The sequence below is a fragment of the Trachypithecus francoisi genome, unplaced genomic scaffold, assembly GCF_009764315.1.
Source record: "Trachypithecus francoisi isolate TF-2019V2 unplaced genomic scaffold, Tfra_2.0 Lachesis_group3, whole genome shotgun sequence".
NCBI classification, from domain to species: domain Eukaryota; kingdom Metazoa; phylum Chordata; class Mammalia; order Primates; family Cercopithecidae; genus Trachypithecus; species Trachypithecus francoisi.
Genome location: NW_022681468.1, coordinates 36,782,680 through 36,806,753, shown reverse-complemented (window position 1 = coordinate 36,806,753; position 24,074 = coordinate 36,782,680). Strand labels below are relative to the sequence as shown.

At 37.3% G+C, this 24,074-nt stretch overlaps 1 protein-coding gene and 1 long non-coding RNA gene across 5 annotated transcripts in view; one reads left to right on the top strand and one right to left on the bottom strand.

The window, feature by feature from the left end:
- Positions 1 to 24,074, top strand: part of RAD51B (RAD51 paralog B) — a 678,049-nt gene that overhangs the window by 311,652 nt on the left and 342,323 nt on the right. The gene's annotated exons all lie outside the window — the stretch shown is intronic.
- Positions 1 to 24,074, bottom strand: part of LOC117069429 — a 48,605-nt gene that overhangs the window by 20,668 nt on the left and 3,863 nt on the right. Inside the window, exon 2 of the long non-coding RNA XR_004431544.1 lies at positions 21,849 to 21,952. This is a non-coding gene — a long non-coding RNA (uncharacterized LOC117069429). The remainder of the gene's footprint in view (positions 1 to 21,848; positions 21,953 to 24,074) is intronic.

Sequence of the window (24,074 nt, the reverse complement as noted above, 5' to 3'; positions counted from 1 at the left end):
AAAACTAAGATGGATTTAGCAAAGGCCAGAGCAAGAAAAGAAAGTTTAGGCTGGGCGTGGTGGCACACGCCTATAATCCTAGCACTTTGGGAGGGCTTGTTGGGTGGAATGCCTGAGCTCAGGAGTTTGAGACCAGCTTAGGCAACATGGTGAAACCCCATCTCTACTAAAATACAAACAATTAGTGGATACGATGACGCGCACCTGTAGTCCCAGCTACTCAGGAGGCTGAGGCAGGAGAATTGCTCAAACCAAGATGGCGCCACTGCACTCCAGCCTGGGCGACAGAGGGAGACTCTGTCTCTCCCCATCCCCACCCCCCCAAAAAAGTTTACAATCTTCACAGGAGGTGATTCAGGGGGATTTCAGTTAAGGGCCTCTCAGATTGCTTGGGTGTTGTTGGCTTACTGGAATGCCTTAAGTTTGAATTAGAGGGAAAAACCATAAGGAACTAGACAGAATTTTGCTTCTCTATTAGAAAGCCCTGGCTTAGGTTTTAAACAGAAGTTAAGTGCAATTAGAAAGAGGCACTATGTGCCTAACACATAGTGGATCCTTCATATGAAACCATTAATTGTCAGGGGACTTTCAGGCTCATATAATTTGGCCCATAACTATGGCTAGATAAGTAAAAGCTGTGAACACTCTTAGAGTTTTTTTAAATTGCTTTTTCAGTAGGGTGAAAGTATAGCAGTGATGGGAGGGGGTGTTCCTTGCACCTATTTGTACACAATGTCTTATATTAGATTAAGAGCCTTAGGCCAATGTTTGCTTAAAGATAAAAAGCAGGCATGATTCTGGAGCGATATTGGATAATCAAATATGACCAGGAAATAGAAGGTCCTATTTTGCTGTATTTTGGGTTCATCCAGACGGGATCAGACCAGAGGAATTTGGCAAGCATTGAGACTCGCCACTTAGAACCACACTGAAATAGCTGTGGTGGCAAAAGAATTTCTCCGGGAGTCTTATTCCACTTGAGGCATAACAGCCAGAGATTCCTGGTCTTTGAGGGGAGAGTGCCAAAGTTGATGTATTTTAAAAACATCAACTGAGATCTATAAACTTAGGAGAAATAGTTGAATTGGATGACACTAGGACTATGTGTTTCTGTACTTTTCTTACAGAAGATATACTGTGAGTAAATGTGTCCTGGAATCTACTTTTAAAAATTAGCTCTATGCTCATCTCATGTCCTCACATTGAGATTTAATGTATTGCAGTTTAGTAAATGAGAACATATAAAATAATTTAACTTTAAGGACCTGTCTATGGGAACTTGTATGTTCTGCTTGAAATTCTGACACATTAACCTGGCCATTTCCAAAAACTTTCTGGCAAGAGCTCTTCATGGACCTAATATTTGCTTTACTGTTTAATCATTCCCTGAGCCTTTTTATACTCTAGTAAACTATGTCTGTCACTAGATTTCATCACCATCTGTATTATTTATCCCTTGTAATCTGATATCTATCTATATAATGCCCAATTGTATCCCCTTCAAGTGCCCACTTCATTGGCTTATATACATTAGGTTTTCAATAAATATTTTTATATAATGGTAAATGAAGAAGTTGTTCTTTATATTTTAAACAACTGTTATGGAAGGAGATTACAACACAGCTGGAAGGAATTATTGTGAGAGTGAAACATGGAACCAAAAAAGATAAAGCAAGGGAAATTAAAAAAATAATAAAGAGCTTTATTGAGTTATAACTGAATCCAATAAACAGCACTTATTTAGTCCAATCTGATGTTTTAACATATTTACATACCCATTAGATCATCACCACACTCATGATAATGACCATGTCTTTTATCCTTAAATGTTTCTACATGACCTTTGCAATCCATGTCTCTTGCCCTTCCCTGCCTTACCCTCATAAGCAAAACACCGGTCTGTTTTTGTCACAATAGATTATATTACATTTTCTAGAGTTCCTTATTAGTGGATCATACAGTATAAACTCATTTGGGTCTTGCCTTTTTACTCCAATTTATTTTGAGATCCATCCGTGTTGTTGCATGTATCAGTACTTCATTACTCTTTATTGCAAAGTATTTTTCCACTGTATATATAGCCACATTTGCTTATCCACAACAGCATCAACCCTCTTGATGGACATTTTAGGTTCTTTCTAGTTTATGGCTATTACAAATAAATCTACTATGAACATTTGACTACAAATTGTTGAACAGAGGTATGCTTTCTTTTCTCTTGGGCAAATACCTAGGAGTGGAATAGCTAGATTATAGGATTGCTGTATGTTCAACTTTGTAAGAAACTGCCAAACTATCTGTACCATTTTGCTTTCTCACCAGCAATGAAAGTTCCTGTTGCTTCACATCCTTGCCAGCATTTGATGATGTCATTGCTTTGGATTTTAGTCATTCTGATACAGATATTCCCCAACTTACAATGGCTTGACTTACACTTTTTTGATTTTTCAATGGTGCAAAAGCGATATATATGCAGCAGAAACTATACTTTAAATCTTGAATGTTGATCTTTTCCTGGGCTAGTGATATGTGTTACAATACTCTCATGATACTGTGCAGTAACAGTAAGCCACAAGTCCCAGTCAGCCATGTGGTCAAAGGGTAAACCATCAGTACTGTGCAGTGTACTCTTCAATAAATTGTATGAGATATTTGGCACTTTATTATAACATAGGCTTTGTGTTAGATGATTTTGTCCAACTATAGGCTAATGGAAGTGTTCTGAACATGTTTAAGATTGGCTAAGCTAAGTAAGATATGATGTTCTGTAGGTTAGGTATATTAAATGCATTTTTGACTTATGAATTTTCAATTTACAATGAATTTATTGAGTCATAACCCCACTGTAAGTTGAGGAGGATCTGTAGGTGTGTAGTGGTATCTGCGTATCTTCTTTGAAGAAGTGTCTGTTCAGATCTTTTACCCATTTTTAAAATCAGATTGTTTGTTTTCTTATTGCTGTTTTAAGAGTCCTGTGGATGCAAGTCCTTTATCAGATAGGTGTTTTGTAAAAGTTTTCTCCCAATGTTTGGTGTGTCTATTCATTATCTTAACAGTGTCTTTGTCAGAGCGAAGCTTTTAATTTTAATGAAGCCTAACATCAATTTTTTTTTTTCATGAATTGTGCTTTAGGTGTTACATTCAAACTCATCACCAAGCCCAAGATCACCTAGATTTTTTTCTATGTTATCATCTGGAATTTTTATAGTTTGCAATGTATATTTACTTCTATGATCCATTTTGAGTTAATTTTTGTGAAAGGTGTAAGGTCAGTGTTTAGATTGATGTGGATGACTATTTGGTCCAGCACCATTTGTTGAAAAGACTATCCTTCTGCATTGAATTGACTTTGCTTCTTTGTCAAGGTTCAGTTAACTATATTTATGTGAGTCTATTTCTCGGCTCTATTTTGTTCTATTGATCTAGTTATCTATATTTTCACCAATATCACATTGTCTTGATTACTGTAGCTTTGTGAATATATGCATGTATTCATTTAAGAGATGAGGTCCCACTATGTGGCTCAGGATAGAGTGCAAGTGGCTATTCATGGGCATGATCCCACTTCTGATCAGCATGGGAGTTTTGGAGTGCTCCAGTTCCAATCTAGGCCAGTTTATTCCTCCTTAAGCAACCTGGTTGCTTCCCTGCTTTCAGCATATTGATGCTGACCTGAATGTGGACCCCCAGTTGGCGTAGCACACAACCCAGAACTCCTGTACTCAAGCAATCTTTCTGCTTTAGCCTCCCAATAGCTGGGACTACAAGTGCATGCCACCATGTCTGGCAGATTACTATAGCTTTATAGTAAGTCTTGAAGTTGAAGTTTTTTTTTTTTTTTGAGACAGTTTCACTCTTGTTGTCCATGCTGGAGTGCAATGGTGCAATCTCGGCTCACTGCAACCTCCACCTCCCAGGTTCAAGCGATTCTCCTGCCTCAGCCTCCCGAGTAGTTGGGATTACAGGCATGTGCCACCACGCCCGGCTACTTTTGTATTTTTAATAGACAGGGTTTCACCATGTTGGTCAGGCTGGTCTCGAACTCCTGATTCAGGTGACCTACCCACCTTGGCTTCACAAAGTGTTGGGATTACTGGCTTGAGCCACTGTGCCCAGCCTGAAAACTTTTATTTCTCCACCTTTGCTTTTCTTTGTCAGTATTATGTTGGTTATTAGTTTGTTTCCTTTCTACATAAACTTTAGAATTTGTCCATATCTATAAAGTAACTTGTTGGGATTTTTTATTCAGATTGCAACAAATTTATGGATTAAGTTGGGAAGAACTGACTTCTTAACAATATTGAGTCTTCTTATCCATGAACATAGAATATCTCTCCACTTATTTAGATCTTCTTTGATTTTTTTCATGAAAGTTTTATAATTTTCTTACATAGATCTTGTACATATTTTGTTTGGTTTATACCTAAGTATTTCCCTTTTGTTGATGCTAGTCTAAATGGTATTGTGTTTTTAATTTTAAATTCCAATTGCTCATTGCTGGTATATAAATAAGCAGTTGACTTATGTACATTAACCTTATATCTTATTTGTTTTTGGATTAGTGTTTTTATGATTCCATTTACCTCTACTATTGTCCTATTAGCTGTGACTCTGTGTAGTTATTTTAATGATGGCTGTAGGATTGACAGTATGTATCTTTAACTCATCGCAGTCTATCTTGAAGTGATATTATACCACTTTACATACAGTATAAAAACCTTACAATAGTCTTAAAGTAGTTGTCATACATTTTACTTACACATAAATATACTTTAGTTATAAATCCCACACTGAGTTTTATTTTAGTCAATTATCTGTAAAATATATTTTGATAATAAGAAAATAAATCTAATAAATATATATTACCCAGTGGTTACCATTTCCTGTGATCTTTCCTTTGTATAGACTGATTTACTGAATGAGATTTACCTGAAGAATTTGCTCTATCAGTTCTTGTAGTGTAGGTCTTCTTGTGATGAATTATTTTAGCTTTTGTTTATCTGAGAGGTCTTTATTTTACCTGTGTTTTTGAAAGATATCTTTGTTGGGTATAGAATTCTAAGTTGATAGATTTTTTTTTTTCTTTTAGCTTTTTGTAGTTATTGCTTTATTGTATTTTGGCTTTTTTTGTTTCTGACTAGAAACTGATTATCCTTATCTTTCTTCCTCTGCATATGTATATAATTTCTTTTTTTTAAATCTTGTTGTTTTTGAGATTTTCTTTTCTCTTCAGTTTTAAGTAATTGATTCTGATGTGCCTTTGTGTCATTTTCTTTGCTTTTTATGCTTGGGGTTTTCTTTAGCTTTTTTTGATATATTTGTTTAGCATTTTCATCAAATTTGGAAAAATCTTGGCCACTATGTTTTCAAATATTTTTCTTCTTTGTCTACCTTCTCGTCTTTGGGGTCTCCTACTACACATGTATTAAGCTAATTGAAATTGTCCCACAGCTCACTGATGTCCCACAGGTCCGTTCATTTTTGTTGGTTTTTTTATGTGTGTGTGTTTCAGTTTGCATAGTTTCTATTGTTATGCCTTCAAGTTCTCTAATCATTTCTTTTGCAATGGTTAATCTACCATTAATTCTATCCAGTGTGTTTTTCACCTCAGACATTGTAGTGTTTACCACTAGAAATTTGATTTGGGTATTTTTAGTATTTTTTTGTTGACTTTTCAAACATGGACTATAGTTATAAAGACTTTTTATTTATTTATTTATTTTTTGAGACAGAGTTTCACTCTTGTTGCACAGGCGGGAGTGCAATGGCATGATCTCGGCTCATCACAACCTCCACCTTCCGGGTTCAAGTGATTCTCCTGCCCCAGCCTCCTGAGTAGCTGGGATTACAGGCATGCACCACCATGCGTGGCTAATTTTTTGTATTTTTAGTAGAGAGGGCGTTTCTCCATGTTGGTCAGGCTGGTCTCGAACTTCAGACCTCAGGTGATCCACCCACCTCGGCCTCCCAAAGTGCTGGGATTACAGGTGTGAACCACTGTACCCAGCCATAAAGACTATTTTAATGTTCTCGTGTTATGTAGCTTTGAAATGATTCCAGACACATAATTTGCTGCATGAGTGATAAAAGTTTTGCTGTGGTAAGAACACAGAGTATAATCTTCCTCCCCATGGAAATGTTATATCATACCTTATCAGACCACATATATGAACTCATATATGGGTAGTTGTCCTCAGCTACTGGACTCTAAAACACATATAAACCCAAGATTTTGACAGATATGTTGAGAGCATAGGCTGAGGCAGGGTTACTCTCTGTTAGCCTTTGAGCTATTCTCTTGAGCCTGGCCAGCCAACACCAGCACCACTTGCTAGTGCTGAGGGACTTTTCATGTTGTTGTGGATCCCCATTGTGTTGGTCAAACCATCACTCCCTAGAATCTCTTGTAAAAAGATATGCCTCAAACATTGTGTTTTTTTTTTTTTGTTTTTGCTTTTTTAACTTACCAAATTGGTAATTGTTTTAACTTGTATTTTAGGTTCGGGGTACATGTACAGATTTGTAATACACGGAAATTCATGTCACAGGGTTGGTTGTACAGATTATTTCATCACCCAGGTACTAAGCCTAGTACCCAATCTTTTTTTTTTTTTTTTCAGCTTTTCCGTCCTTCCACCCTCTTCCTTTAAGTAGGCTCCGGTGTCTGTCTTTCTCCTCTTTGTGTCCATCAGTTTCCATCATTTAGCTCCTACTGCTAAGTGAGAACATGTGGTTTGATTTTTTTTTTCTGTGTTAGTTCGCTAAGGATAATGGCCTCCAGCTCCATCCATGGTCCCACAAAAGATATGAGTTGATTCCTTTTTATGGCTGCATAGTATTCCATAGTGTATATATACCCCATTTTCTTTTTCCAGTCTGCCATTTATGGGCATTTAGGTTGATTCCATGTCTTTGCTATTATGCATAGTGCTGCAATGAACATACATGTGCTATGTCTTTATGGTAGAATGATTTATATTCCTTTGGGTATATAGCCAGCAGTAGTATTGCTGGGTCAATATCTTTAAGTGTTACTGTACCACTTTATGTATAAGAACCTTACAATAATCTTACAGTACTTGTCATACATTTTACTTACACATAAATATACATTAGTTACAAATCCCACGCTCAATTTTGTTTTAGTCAATTATCTGTAAAATATATTTTGATAATAAGAAAATAAATATAACAAATAAATTTGAATTATCCAGTGGTTATCCTTTCCAGTGATCTTTCCTTTGTACACATTGATTTACTGAATGGTAGTGCTATTTTTAGCTCTTTGAGGAATTTTCACACTTCTTTCCACAATGATTGAACTAATTTACATTCCCACCAGCAGTGTATAAGTGTTCCCTGTTCTTCTCAACCTCTCCAGCATCTGTTATTTTTGACTTTATAATAATAGCCATTCTGACTGGTGTGAAATATATCTCATTGTGGTTTTGATTTGCATTTCTCTAATGGTCAGTGATATTGAGCTTTTATCACATGTATGTTGGCCATATATATGTCTTTTTTTGAAAAGTGTCTATTCACGTCCTTTTTAATGGGGTTATTTTTTTCTTGTAAATTCATTTACATTTCTTATATATGCTGGATATTAGACATTTGTCAGATGCATAGTTTTATGCCTCAAACTTTGACTAGACTTTGCATTCATGAAGGCCTACTTCCACCCTAATAGGGCAACTAGACTTTAATAATTAGACTCTAAATGAAATGGAAACTCACACACTATGAGGTTAGTGTATCTCATTTATTGAGTGTATTCCTCAAGAAGGTTGTTCTCATTATTCTCCACCTGTTTAAGCGTTGTGGGGAGAAAAAGAATCTCTTTGTTAGTAAGCCATGTGATCCATGAGTCATATTTTAATCATCTTCTCCTTTTTTTTTTTGAGATGGCGTCTCGCTTTGTTGCCCAGGCTGGAGTGCAGTGTCAGTCTCAGCTCACTGCAAGCGCCGCCTCCCGGGTTCACGCATTCTCCTGCCTCAGCATCCTGAGTAGCTGGGACTACAGGTGCCCGCCACCATGCCTGACTAATTTTTTGTATTTTTAGTAGAGACGGTGTTTCACCGTGTTAGCCAGGATGGTCTCGATCTCCTGACCTCATGATCTGCCTGCCTCGGCCTCCCAAAGTGCTGGAATTACAGGCATGAGCCACCGCACCCAGCAATCATCTTCTTATTTTAACTATACAAAGCATCTTGTCTGCTAATTCTAGTATCTGTGTCAGTTCTGAGTTAATTTCAATTGGTTAATTTTTCTCCTCACTATGAGTCATATTTTCTTGCTTCTTTTGCATGCGTGGTTATCTTTGATTAGATACCAGACCTTGTGAATTTAACCTTTTTGGGTGCTAGATATTTGTATTCCTATAAATTTTAAACTTTGTTTTGGGATGCAGTTAAGTTACTTGGAAACACATCCTTTTGGATCTTGCTTTCAGAATTTGTTTAGGCAGAACCATTTAATTTAAAGCTAATCATTCCCCACCATCAAGGCAAGACCCTTCTGGGTATTCTACCCAATGCTTCATGCGTTATGAAATTTTCCATTCTTATTGGTAAAAAAAAAAGGCATTATTCTTGGTCCTGTATGAGTGCCACGCACTCTACCCTCTACTCCTCTCAGATCATTCTTTCTCTAGCCTCAGGTAGTTACTTTACATGCATGCACTAATCAGTACTCTGATGAATATTTGAGGGGAACCCTCTACGATCTCTTCTGTGAACTTTAGCTGTCTTTTCTCTGGATTTTCAGCTTCTTCTCCTCACTTCAGGGAGCCCGTTGGATTCCACCTGTGTTCCCTCTTCATGCAACACAATATAGAAATTCTCTTAAGGTAGTGGCCTGAGGAGATTGTAGAACTTTCCCTTTTTCCCCCCCATCTCTTGCCAGATGTCCAGTGTCTTAAAAAAAACCTTGTTCCATGTGTTTTGTTTCTTGAAAAGTATTGTTGGTTGTTTTAGGTGGTAGGGTAAATCTGGTCCCTGTTACTTCATCTTTGTCAAAAGCAAAAGTGCTTAGAGATCTTCCTTTAAGTTTAGAAATGACCAATCACAAAACAGGGAATCTCTACTTGAAAGATCCATGATATTTCATCATAGAGAGGTAGGAAAGAGAATTAATCTCAGAACGACCATTATGTAGTCTTCCTCCCACTCATATTCTTCACAAACATTTGTATAACACAATTTTTTGTACCACTGTTGACCATATCAGTGGGTAGATTACTGAATTTTAGGGGGAAAGACATGCATAAGCTACTCGAATGATAAGTTTTATTGAACATTATGCGAGGGGAGCTGGGTTGGTATCATAGTATAGTAATATTTCTTTATAGTGGTAAAATTGGTGTGAGATTTTTGTTTTTACTTGTTTTGCTTTGTTATTTGGGCTTCACTGGGGAACTAAGTGATTTTTGGCAAGAGAAGAAGCACAAAAAATACAGAAAACTCTCTTCTTATGGTTCCTATAATGGCAACCAAGTCAATAAATGGTTGCAAAATTCAACTAGATTGCGATAGGGTAGTTACTGCAACTGCTTTATCCTTTTTTAAATAGTCAGTTTGAAAAGTAGAAAAGTTCATGGGTAAAGAACAGTAGCTAGGATGCAAATGTGAATCCAGGATGCAATATACAAAGGTTTTTGCAGTTTTCAGCAAGTGTGAGTTTCTGATTGACAAGGCCCCTCAGAGCAAAAAGAGACCCTCTGTCTATGTGTGAGATTAGTAACACACAGAGACGTGGTGTTCATCTGCCCAGTTTATGTGGCTAATTAGCATTTAGAGTTTCTTCAATAGAAGCTAGTGAAGTAAGAACTAGATAATATCTTGGAAGATCTTTTTGTTTCTTCTGTCTTGCACTTCGAAGAGGGGCTCAGACTGTTGAATTGGAATGGAACAATTAAACAGACTGTAAAATGAAGTCCTGACATGCTGGTTGCTTTGCCTGCTCTGTCAGAGCAGCACTTGTTCCAGGGAGAGGGAATACTCGTTTTGTTTATTTGTTTGTTTCCGGACAATTTCCTGCCATCACTTTGTGTGTGTGTGTGTGTGTGTGTGTGTGTGTGTGCACGCGCCAAGTGTTTGAGGTTGATAATGTTAACAGAGTCCTTGCAGAATGGAAGTTCATCTCCACAGGGAAAGGCTTTGTATTTCAAGTTTTAAAATTCCAAAATATGGCTGAGCGTGGTGGCTCACGCCTGTAATCCCAGCACTTTGGGAGGCCAAGGCAGGCGGATCACAGGTCAGGAGATCGAGACTATCCGGGCTAACATGGTGAAGCCCCATCTCTACTAAAAATACAAAAACTTAGTCGGGCATGGTGGCAGGCACCTGTAGTCCCAGCTACTCAGGAGGCTGAGGCAGGAGAATGGTGTGAACCCGGGAGGTGGAGCTTACAGTGAGCCAAGACTGTGTCACTGCACTCCAGCCTGGGTGACAGAGCAAGACTCCATCTCAAAAAAAAAAAAAAAAAAAAAAAACCAAAATAGTTTGCTATAACATTGTTATTTCTAGTTTTTTATGCTTTTTTGTGTGGATGGTTGGTTTCCCCTTTATCTATCTAGTTACCAGCTTTTAGGGGAATCCCTTTTTAAGTCAAGGAAGCACTTTAGGCTGGGTGCGGTGGCTCAAGCCTGTAATCCCAGCACTTTGGGAGGCCAAGACGGGAGGATCACAAGGTCAGGAGATCGAGACCATCCTGGCTAATACGGTGAAACCCCCGTCTCTACTAAAGAATACAAAAAACTAGCCGGGCGACGAGGCGGGCGCCTGTAGTCCCAGCTACTTGGGAGGCGGAGGCAGGAGAATGGCGTGAACCCGGGAGGCGGAGCTTGCAGTGAGCTGAGATCTGGCCACCGCACTCCAGCCTGGGCGACAGAGCCAGACTCCGTCTCAAAAAAAAAAAAAAAAAAAAAAAAAGCACTTTAGAAAATTTCTCTCTCTCTCTCTCTCTCTCTCCTCTCTCTCTCTCTCTCTCTGCTTTTATGAAACTGACAGTAGCGTATCTTGCTATTATGGGTCTTAGTTTGGAATTAAGTTGTGCATGCCGTATGCCCAGAAGGCTCAGTTTTTAAAAATTTATATGTTTATTCATATTTAACTTCATTCTAATGGGGTCATGCACACTGTGATATTTATTCATGAAATATTCAGGAAAATATAATATGTTTGAACTGTAATGAATTATGATGATTTTATTTTCCTTTTATTAATGATAATACACCCAATGCTATTCTTGAAAGTTTGAAAACAGAAATCTTGGTACATTTTTTTTTCTTTTGGCAGAATTTTGAACTTTTTTACATAAAAGTGTAAACCTTTGTTTGGTATTATGAGTCACCTGCTTCCGTAGCATCTCTTTGATTTAAAGAGGGTATCATCCATTTAAAAAGGACTCACAGCTAGGCATGGTGCCTCAGGCCTATAATCCCAGCATTTTGGGAGGCTGAGGTAGGCAGATTGAGCTCAGGAGTTCGAGACCAGCCTGAGCAACATGGCGAAACCCTGTCTCTACAAAAAATACAAAAATACCAGGTGTGGTGGCATGCACCTGTGGTCCAAGCTCCCTGGGAGACTGAGATGGGAAGACTGCTTGAACCTGGGTGTTTGAGTCAGCAGTGAACCATGATTATACCACTGCACTCCAGCCTGGGTGACAGAGCAAGACCCTATCTCAAAAACAAAATAAACAAAAGGCACTTACTTTTGGGATTTGGAGAATTAGAAAATATTATTATTCATATTAACCGACACCCATAAAAGAGTGCTGTTAAAAGTTCACTTAATACAAGGGCTTCCTCTTCTCTGCTTTGGATTTAAACAGGTTTTCTGTAAGCTAATCAATAGAAAGATGATTAGCATACTTAAGCATGTTATATGAAAGGGATGACATTGTGAAAGATGAGGATACTATACAGAAGTAATAAAAAGGTATGGAATTAGGTAGTGTAAGAATTTCAGAACTAAAATAGTCTTAGAAATCATTTGGAACATGGATTTCTTTTGATAGATAGAAAATTTCTGTCCTGCAGTGTATCAGCCTTGCCCAACAGAGCTAGTTAGTGCAGATAGAAGAATCTAGGTTGCTTAACTACCAGTTCACTGTCCTTTCTATTATATTGTAATTCTGTTTTCTGTCTTATGTTAGAAGCAGCAATCCACATGAGCTCTATATCCTGAATAAAAACAATAATAATGGCAATAACAAACTATTATTTTTAATGAAAAAATGAGTTAAACCTATTTGTTTTTATTTATTTGGTTTGTTTGTTTATTTATGTGTAGTTTGTCAGAAAGCCATAGGAGTCAGGCGCTGGGTAGCTTATGGCCATTAGTATTATTTTCAAAGTCAGAGAGAAATCACTGGAGAAGAATCCCCTTCTAATATAAACTTTTAAACTATTCATTTGAGCATTTAGGAAACTGGGATCTCTGCTGTGATAATCCTAGAAGATGTTGCTCAAGCCACAGCTGGCTATTATTGAGACTATGGAAAGAGAAAGAGCTTTTGCCCTGATTTATCCTTAAAATGAACAATAGGCCACATTCAGGGAGACCTAGCTCATGGCAGACTATTCTCACCACACCCTTCACACAGCCCTCTTTTTTCTTCTCCCATCCCAAGCCACCATCCCAACCTGCCTTGACTAAACTCAGTGAACAGGAACCATTGTATGAATCGGAAGGAAAATGTCTTAAATATATGAAGTTATGAGTTGGTAAATGCTGTAAAAATATTCTGTAACTTAGTTGGAAGTTGCATCATCCATGCCTGTGGCACTATGGACTGGACCCAAATGGTATAATTCTTCAGTGTAACACTGAAGTAATTTTTGCACCTGCCAAGTATGGTTTAGATTTCAAACCTATGAAATGCCAAACTGTAATTGTGCAAATCTTGTGAACCACAGGTGTGTTTAATTTCCTTCCTTTACTTTTTGCTGTCTTCTTTAGGTAAGCTGAACCAACTAAAGAGTGGCCTTATGTGAATCTATAAGGTGAACTTTAACGACACTCAGTTAATATACTTCAGTACTCACATGTTATATAACACTGCTCTATATAGCACTTTTAAATGTATAAAACTTTTTGATGGAGAATAAGTCCATTTCATTTAGAGAAAACAATTGTTTTCAACCACATATGTTACAATAGGATTAGAAGTGGCATATTGTAATGAAAGAACATGGGAAGTCAGAAAACCTAGATTTATTTTTGCCTCTCTTATTGATTCTTCATTTCATCCGGCGTGAATAATTTCCTTTTCTTTGATTTCCGTATCTGCTGAAGGTGAATAATAATACTTTCACTGGCCACATAGAGGTGCTGGGAGAATGAAAGATAAATTCTCCCAAAACACTTTGAACTGCCTAGAAGAAAGACTTACTTAAACAAAAGTTGATTCTATTTTCTATCTTGTTATTTCTTACATGCAGACACCACAGTAAGTGTTGGAAGAGCCTCAACAGATTTGTTTTTTTTTTTTTTTGCAACTTTTATTGTAGGTGAGAAGGTTAATATAATCGCCTTCATTTTATGAACAGGGAAACTAATGCCCCCAAAAGGTTTGTTTTGGGATTTAAAATGAGTAGCCCTTTATGAGAATAGGGGAAATTGGTGGGTGTAGATAGATGTAATAACATCGGCCACGAGTTGATAATTATTAAAGCTGGTAATGGGTGTGTCTGTTTACGGGGTATGTTATCATGAATGCTATCATATCTACCTTGTCTTTGTTTGAAATTTTGTATAACAAAGTTAAAAAAATTGATTAAAAGTAGCTCATTTTCATTTGCAAGGTTCTTTTAAAAATGCTATTGAGGCCTGTCGCAGTGGCTCACGCCTGTAGTCCCAGCACTTTGGGAGGCCAAGATGGGCAGATCATGAGGTCAGGAGTTCGAGACCAGCCTGACCAACATGGTGAAACCCCGTCTCTACTAAAAATACAAAAATTAACCAGCCGTGATGGAACATGCCTGTAGTCCCAGCTACTCGGGAGGCTGAGGCAGGAGAATAGCTTGAACATGGAAGGCGGAGGTTGCAGTGAGCTGAGATCATGCTACTGCGCTCCAGCCTGGAGCACACACACACAAAAAATGCTGTTGAGTCTATCTCTCAGGCATGGAGACTTCTTTACTTCTTAGGGTTCAGCTAAAAAAAAAAAAAACACACACACACACACACAAAAACAAAGTATATGCTTGGACCCTGAACACAGACATTTTAGTTTTTCATACTCAGTTTTTACATTCTATTTCCAATGCTTTCTAACCATTTGCTACTTTTAACATATGCTATTTCTGTAGAGTTAATATATTACATTTTTTTCTTATTCCTGTTCCAGATGTTTGTCACGTGCTTTGTCATTGTCAATTTTAGATTTTCATTTTCCTATTTTTGGGAATTATAAGCAGTCAGTTATTAACCCAATTACTTTATACTTCAATGAGCTTGTCAGTGGGTAGCCATGTGAATTATTTCAGCTTTTAGAGACACAGATCAACCTGCTACCCTGTACCCACAACAGAAAGCTGCTGACTTCCCCATTGCAGGAACTTACAATCAAACGGCATTTGAAACATGTGAGAACACTTCTGTTATTTAAAAAAATCACCCTCAACCTGGGTTTTTTTCACTGATAGACTTGCATGGTTAAAACTTGTTATTTCATGAGCTCCCAGATGAGGCAAATGCTGTGAAATGCAGCATACTCACTGTGATTTGTTTTTAGACATCAAAAGAAATCCAGTTTACAATGGAATCATATAACTTTAGAGCTAAGAAAGATCTTAATAATCATCTGGTATAGACCTTTCCATTTATTTATGCCAGAACCTAAAATTAGAAAGGCCAAGTAATTTGCTCAGTGTTACATACCTTAGTATGACAGAGCTGGAACTTGAACCTGAGTTCCCTAGCTTTCAATTCAGAGTTCTTAACTTGGTTGCCACTCAAGTGCATTCAGGTTTTTGATGCTATTTGTGAACACTAAATATGTCTCTGCTTCTTACAATTTACAAATCTTACTCTATTTTGCAACACCCTGCCAAGTCATATTGGAGCCTGAGGCAAAATGAAAGACCAATGACACTGATCCTGTCTTTATTTAAAATTCTGATATTTTCTTCACTATGGATTTGTGGGATTAATTTTGATTTTTTAAAATATTGCATTAAAATGTATTTTGACTACTGAGTTTTTTAGTAGCTCCTAAAATTTTGCATTTGAAGTGGGTGCCTCGCTTGATTCACCCTAGTCCCAACTCTATTATTTTTACTTTAATCTTTTTACTCTAGAAATCCCTTTTTCAGCCTTCTGGCAATAAAATAAAATCAACCTATGAAACCTTTACAAGCAAACCCATATTATTGGCCACTTACAAACAATGGTGGCAAACAAAACAAACCAGAATCTGCAAGTGCTATTCATTGGCTTGATTGTTGGTAACATTACATAGTAATTATATAGTAATTTTTGGCTCCATGAATTTAAACTCTCTTGGAATGTCTAGCAGTTTATTGAAAAGAGCTCAAAGCCAAGATGTGAGTTCTTTTGTTTGATCCTTCACAGTATTGTGTTTTAGGCTCTTGGATCATTGTGTTTGTTTTGATTTCTATAAATTGGGACTCAAGGGAAGGAAGCTCTTTATAGGCCTATTATTTTCATTTTACTTGGTCCTCTCAACACCTGTTTGAGATAGGTATTTTATAGGCTAGAACTAAAACCCAACTCACACTGACTTAAAAGAGAATTCACTAGCTAACATAATTGAAAAACATAATTGAAAATTGAAAAGGAGTAGGTATGACTTCAGGTATTACACATCATTTTGTCAGGGCTTTCTCTGTCTTGTTTTCTATGGGTTGGCTTTATTATTATTCAGATTTTTCCTACATAGTAGCACCGGGCGTATACTCTACTAGCTTAGCAACCTTAGTTGAAAGGGAATGAATCTTTCCTGATTGCTTGAGCCAGAGTCTCAGAATTGAGTATAATTGGCCAGCATAGGTCACATGCACATCCCTGCACTAGGCGTTAAGGCCTGGGGAATGCAATTAAATCACTGTCTGAACCTGGTTCATGTGCTCAACCCTGGGTCAGTGACTGGATTGAGAGTAAAAGAGATGTGTTTCCTCTAAAAGAAGAGATGACTTTTTAACTCTTTTCCCCCCAGAAGGGATTCTGGACAGGCAGAGACAAATGTCAACTAAAATGTTACCATTCTCACTTCCTTTATGAGGTTGTTGATGCTTAATTAAGTGAATTTCATGAGGCTGCATAGCTAATGAGTGATAGGGTCTTAACTTTGACCCAAATCTGCCTAACTCTAAAGCCCATTCTCTTTTCTCCACACCTTGTATCCCTCGAACACCATGCTCCTTCCTTCTTCTCCTTAATGTGAAACCATGATGATTGCCATCACTTTACAGCAGTATTCTTCAAAAATGAGTGATTTTGCACCCAGAGGAAATTTGGTAATTTCTGGAGACTTTTTTTTTATTGTCACAACTGTGCACAGAGGTGAGTGTGGTGCTACTGCATAGAGGCTAGGATGCCTATACATCTATAGTGCACAGAACAATTCCTCAGAACAAAGAATTACCCAGCCTAAAATGTCGGTAGTGGTAAGGTTAAGAAACCCTGCTTTTTAGGTTCAATTTCTAGGCTATTACTATTAACATCAGTTTTGAGAGAAATAAGTAATAGCGAGCAGGATTGAAATAAACATGTAGGTATAATTAAGTTGTCTCTTAATTCAGGGAAATTTCCTTTAATTTCCATAGCAGCTAACTTCAGAATATTGAATTATCTTGGTGAGTGGGTAAATTGCAATAGAATGTAAATTCCTTTCTAAAATACTGTTTTATGCAAGTTTAAGCTAACTTCCCAGACATAATTTTTCATTCTAAAATAAATCCTATAATTTTTTTCTTAAAATATAATCTAGGGATATTTTAAATTGAATACTGAATGCTTTTAAAGGAAATACGTAAGTTTATCTCAAATGCCTTTTAATATTTATAGATTCTATTCCAGGGGAAATAATTATTTTTTAAAATCTGAGCTGCCGGGCATGGTGGTTTACGCCTGTAATCCCAGCACTTTGGGAGGTGGAGGCAAGCGGATAATGAGGTCAGGAGATCGAGACCATCCTGGCTGACACGGTGAAATACCATCTCTACTAAAAATATAAAAAATTAGCCAGGTATGGTGGCGGGTGCCTGTAGTCCCAGCTACTCAGGACACTGAGGCAGGAGAGTGGCATGAACCCGGGAGGCAGAGGTTGCAGTGAGCCGAGAGTGTGCCACTGCACTCCAACCTGGTGGACAGAGCAAGAATCCATTGCAAAAAAAAAAGAAAAAAAAAAAAAAACTGAGCCAAAGCATTTCTAAAACTTTGGTTGATAATAAGAGATTTAATGTACTAAAAAGCATACAGAAATTTTCTTCCTGTAGGCAAGTGCTTTGTGAAAGAATAATGAAAGCAGAAGAATACATTAAATGAATTATAGCTGCTAGTTATTGGGTTTCACCCTTCAGAGAAATCAACCTTCTTGTTAAATGACATGAAAATAGTTTGTACTGTCTGACTCCTTGAGACTTGCAAGTCGTTTCTGAATTGTGCATATCTGAATGAATCCAAGGAAAGCTGTGCTTCTGTAGTCAAACCACAGACAATATTCTAGTAGAAGAGCTGAATGAGTAGAGTGATACTACAGATGGCTTTCATATAAGAAATCTTTTACAATCCAGCAAGTCAAATTTATTGTTGGAGTTGGAAGATTTGGGGCTTAGCATTTTCTCATTTTGCCAGTTTTATACAAATAATTCTTCTTGTTTTCCACATTCTCATGACTATGTGCAGCATGGAATTACAAGTCCATTCCTTTCTCTGGTTCTTTTTAACCTTATCAGACCCAGTCCAGATCAATTAACATTCCTCTGATTTCAACTGAATAATTCCAACTTGCCTTGATATCGCACATGGATGACTTTCTTCCCATCTTTCCTACCCCCCGATGGTCCTCCAGCTCATGCCTGTCGTGCCTTTTTTTTTTTTTTTTGGCCTCACTTCTTTACCTCATCTCAGGAATACTCATTGCTTTTTCTATTTCTTCTATTTTTCTTTGGCCTCTCTTTCCTCTCCCGTATTAAATTTCCTCCTTGGCTGTAACGCCTACTTTCTTCTGTTTCCCAAACCCTATTTACTGGCTCTATATCCTTAGACTTACTTGTTTCTTAATTCATATCCTCATCTACTAAGGTGTGTAATGGCCACCCACCTAGCATATTTTAGTAAGGCATGTGTGTACAGACAGGTCACCTATTCATTGTTAATATAATTCAATTTGCAGTTTCCTTGGAAATAAGGCAATTGCTGATCTTCAGATCACCCAAGTTCTTACTCGTTGGAATGCAGGTTCCTTTGTCACATTAGGAAGGACAGTAATATTTATGAAAAAGTTAGAAAAATACTGTAATAAATGGTGCTGGGTTAATTAATATATTATTAATATAGACCTACTATTTTTCTTGAGAAATGTTCTTGAAGATTTGAAATTTCTTATGTTTACAGACATGTTGCTGGTACCATCAGGAGTTCATTCCTCTTTACTGCTTTGTGATAGAGTTTGGTATTCCAAATTTTACAGAGCAGAGATGAGAGGTCTCTTGACTAAACAAGTGACTTATCTAGAATTTCACAGGAAAGTAATTACAGAGCCCTCGAATTTCCTGTCTCTTACTTCTATGATATAAATACAAAACAATTTGCTTTGCATTGCTTGTTTATATAAATGCCTCAGAGCATTTGCTTTCCTTTAATAAAATCATAAGGACTATCACCTGGTAATGAAATTGTTAGGCTAGGAGAGAAATGAACTAGGAACAGTGTACCTGAATTTGATTATCGCTTTTTCAACTGTCTAATAATGGGGGCTGTGGGCTCATAGGCTCTCCTTCTGAATTGTGAAAACTATACTTGTTTTATCCTACATTGGTGAAGTTCCCAGAAGTCCTTAAAAAACAAACAAGATTTGGCGGGGCGCGGTGGCTCACGCCTGTAATCCCAGCACTTTGGGAGGCTCAGGTGGGCGCATCACAAGGTCAGGAGATCGAGACCATCCTGGCTAACACGGTGAAACCCCGTCTCTACTAACAATACAAAAAATTAGCCAGGCGTGGTGGTGGGCGCCTGTAGTCCCAGCTACTCAGGAGTCTGAGGCAGGAGAATGGCATGAACCCAGGAGGCAGAGCTTGTAGTGAGCCGAGATGGTGCCATTGCACTTCAGCCTGGGCGACAGAGCGAGACTCTGTCTCATAAATAAATAAGTAAATAAATAAATAAATAAATGAAACAAGATTTAAAGTGCAAAATGTTATTGTTAAGTTAAAGTGACCCTGTGTGTTTGCAAAGCTTTGAGGGTTTTCTGGGGCTAGTGATCCCCTTGGTGAGCACTGGGGAGTGTGGTGGGAACCAGCCATGTTTTGGTGATTTCTTTTAAATTTCTAAAACTGTTTTTCTGTTGGGTTGAAGTGGGGAAACTTCTTTTGGAACTGCTTTTGGTGTTGCTCTGAGTGTGTTTGGGAGTGCATTCCAGTAATTTGTGGGGGGATGTTAGCTGTTCAGGAAAAATAACCCTTACCAAAGGTAATGGTTCCCACTAGCATTTTCAGTAACATGTACCAGATGTGGGTAGTTAATTATTCTAAGATCTGATAAATACCTGCCAGCCAAGCCTAATTTTATTTTCAGTAAACAGTGGCCAAAGGTCCTAGCTGTTCATTTGATAGGATAGGCCTGTTTGCACTTATCTATTAATAAAAGCACAACACTCCTTTAGTTTTCCTTTCCCAGGGCCAGATAAAACATTTTAGACACTCACGTATTTGTCTTAGTAAATCAGACAGAGTAAACAAATCTGGTAGATTAACTTGGTAAATAGAGTGTGGTTAAGTGTTACCTTTGGAGTTGAACTCAATGCCATATAAATAGCATTAATCGCATGGTATTTTCAATAATCTTTATGGAGTAAAACAGAGGGTTGTTTTTTTCTTTCAACCAACAGGGACTTAAGTATATTTCTTAAGTACTTTCAGATGTCCTTCTGTACAGAGATTTTAAAATCACTTTAAAATGAAATTTATTCTTTTGTCCCATTTGTAACTTCTTGGGAACTTTGTACTAGTTAACATTATGTTTAAAAACCTGGAAACCTCTATGGTTCATCTCAGAAGAGAAACAGGACTACATAGTGGCATGCGAGCTTTGCCAGACAGAGATAATGGCCATCTAGAGATTACTGATTTGGGTGGAACAGTGAAAAAGGGGCTTTTATGGGGAAGACAGTGGCTGGTAGGCAGAAATTCACTTTATTCATATGCATTTTTTCTTTCCTCTTGGGTAAAGAGTTCTATTAGGGTCAGAAGTAGTATTTATTTTTGTGAGGTAGATTCTTGTCTTGTGAGAACTGGCATGAAACAGACTCATTATTTCACACTAGCCAACAAAACAGTATTATATGAAAGTAACTTCTAGTCAGTCCAAGCCTGGACTGGATTTGTATTGGTAATCTGGTGGTGCGGGGCTCCAAGTCTCATGCCAGCTCTTGTCTCCCCCATTAAACTTCCTGTTTTAGTAATGATTAAAAACAACCCTCTTTACTGCAATATATTTTCTCATTGGCTTTATACTCGAAGTTGCAAGTACTTTATAAAATTATTTTTAGTTTTGCATGCTGTATAATAATCCACCTAATTTGGTAAGCATCGTACATAAAAGAAATAGCTGAAAGGCTTTAGAGAAAGTTCCCTACTCACACCTCCCCCTTTACAATAATCTCGGCATTAATATCTTATGTCATAAGAGGGTGGCCTGGCACAGTACCATGAATATAGTGCCCGATACCCAGTGGTAACCTACCAGTGACTGTTATGGAAATGATGGTGATGATAGTGTAGGGGAGAGACTGAAAACCAAAAGTTTAGAGATCTGTGTTCAGTTTTCAGCTTCATTTTAATGGCCTACTGGGAGACCAGGTACATTATTTCTGCTCTTTTTTTTTTTTAGTTTCTCCAGCTATACATGAAGAAAAAAGTCCTAGTCCACTCGCCAACCTGATGGGCATGTTGTGAAAACTAATGAAAGTATAAAGTTCTTATAGTTTGAAGGATAAAAGGTGCTATAACCAATAGGTACAAAATACTAATTATTATTTTTACAGTTCAGAATAGTGAACCTTTGGAGTAAATTTTTTCTATTATATTTACTAGTCTTTCCTTTAACATTTATTTGCCAAATTTAACTCTTTTTCTCTTTTAATTAGACCCAGAGTATAGTAAAAAATTGATGGTTTGGCTTTCAGAAAGAGTTATTTTGTTGTCTCTACCAACTTTTCAAATAAACATTTTTAGCTGTGAATCAAGTTTCATCTTCAAAGTGTCTTCAATTTTAAATAATCTGAGAATACTTACCTGGTGGTGTAGACTAACGTAGCAGGGAAGAGAGTGTTAGAAAAGTGCTGTTGAATTCATCATTCCCATTAGCACCCATCTACAGATTCCCAAACCTGTATTTCTAGGCTCAGATATTTTTCCTGATCCCCAGACTTATTAATCCAGTAACTAGTCAACTTCTTTACCTGGATGCCCCGTAATGATGTGTAGCATAACATACATAAAACTTAATATTCTGTTCCTGAATTTGCTCTCTCTGTGAATGGAATAGCTATCCACCTCATCTCTCAAGCTGAAAATCCCTCACCCCATTTCCTCAACATCTGTAGATCTGACTGCCGTAATACTTTATGCCACTTATCTCCATCCCCCGATTACTACCTTAATTCAGCTCTTGCTCTTCTGTCCTCGGGCAGCTGCGATTGTCTTTCTGCCACCAGTCTGGTCTCATTACAGTCTGCTCTCCATACCATTTCCAGATTAACCTTTCCAAAATGCAAATCATAAAATATTACTGTCTCATTTTAAAAATATTTAGTGGTTTCTTGTGTGCTATAAGACAAGGTTTACACTCTTTATATTGGTTATTGAGGTCTTAATGATCTTTACCTTGTTACTAGTCTTGAATCCTCTTATGACCTCTGTTCTAGCCACACTGAAGGTTTGTGGGTTCCAAAACATGCCATGTCGTTGGACATTCTACATTCTCTCCACCCACTTCTTTAATTGCCAACACCTGTTTTATATTTGAAAACCTAATTCCAGTGTGAATTCTTTTGTAACTCCCTCCTTGTATCCCATCATACCCTGTATATACTTCTTACATAGTTCCTATAAAACCTATAGCATATATTTTGTATATATCCTTCCCTTCCTGCTTTATTGTATGAGAGATTATGTCTTGTTTATTTTTGCCTTTCAATGTCCAGCTCAGTGGCTGGTACAGAGGTAGCACTTGGTAGATTGATTAGATAAATGAGTGGAGTAAAATTCTATGACCATATTTTCCTCCTCAAGTTCTACTCCCTTTTCAGTGTTACATGGAAATGGCTTTTTAAAGTATTCAGGTTAAGATTTGATGGGTAGATGAGGTCTTTACTTAATTGGTATGATTGATGAGACAACAGGAATACTCCTGTAACCACTATACCTACCCAAAGATTTCATAGACAGTCTGACATTTCCCCATGAAAAGTCATTTATTAGAGTTCTGATATTCTACTTATACTCCCTGCCCTCTTTAGTATTTTATAGGTACAAAGTCCTCCCATAAACATTATCTTATTTAATTTTTAAAACCTTATGAGATGGATTTTATTGTATATACTTTATCTCTAAAGTATTTGCAACCTTAGGCAGATCTGTGAATTGCTTTGAAGAATAGCTTGCTATTCTTTTTTGTGATTTGTACTACTCTGATAGTGACACTGTTTTGCTAGGCTGTGAGAGTTTGGAAGTGTCTCCCATAATTTTGACACTAGATTTTATTGGGTACAATACAAATATCACTCCTTGGGGTGGGCCACATAGTCATGGACCCACAGACACTCAGATAGGAAGAGGCTCTAAAGGACATTTTCTCTTTGTATATGGAATTGTGTGAAATTTAATAGAAATGGATCTCTAGAATTTTACTTCTTTTACTCAGGACAAAAGTACAAAACAAAACTTTTGTACACTGCCTAGCATGGTGCTCAGTTCTGCAAAGGCCTTTTATGTCTCTGATACTGATGGTGGTGATGATTTAGAAGCAGTTTTTGCCCATATACATATACCATGGTAAAGCAGTTTTCTCCTTTACCAACGATCTATGAGGAGCATTATTTTTATAGATCTTAGATATAAATTATCTCCTTCAGACTGTTTGCCTGAACCTTAAAATGTAGCACGATTACACAAGCACTCTGGAATTTAGATTAAACAGCATTCAATTTGAAAATCTAATCATATCATCTAAATATCATTAAGTAATAATAGGCTGATTGATAGGGACCAAAGTTGTTTTGGCCTGGTGTTGCATGCCTTTCACTCAGGCAGCCTTTTCAAACCGAGATGTTGATAAAGGGGTCTATAAATCTTAATAGCTGGAGACAGTTTAAAAGCATAGTTCACTGGATAAGGTCACACCCACTTAAGTGACCTATTTTGTATACTTTTCAAAAATAGGTTAATTAACTTAATAGAAATAATAGGTCTCTCATATTGATGTGCAATTACTACTAAAACAGTTTTTTTTTTTTTTTTTTCTTTCCAAGTGAACATGATGTTCATGAAATTGAGGGCCTAATAGCCATGACAAGAACCAGGCTTAGCAAGGCAGGTCATGTTCAGCAAGTACATTTCAGACTTGCCCTTTAAAATCCTCTTTTATTCCAGGTCCTAGGATATAAGCATACACCTCCATCAGAGCAGTTTGTTCCTGGCCCTCTCCCATTTCAGTTTTTAGGAGGGATTATTCTAGCTGTCGTTGTTTTCCTAATCACTATAACAGCACTTTATATAGCTCCTGATCCCTGAAGACTCCAGCTTTCATAGTAAGCTCAATGAATTTTGTTCTCTTTTTCTTTTAATCTGAGGCTTTCTTCATTTTTCTAACAGATGGATGAT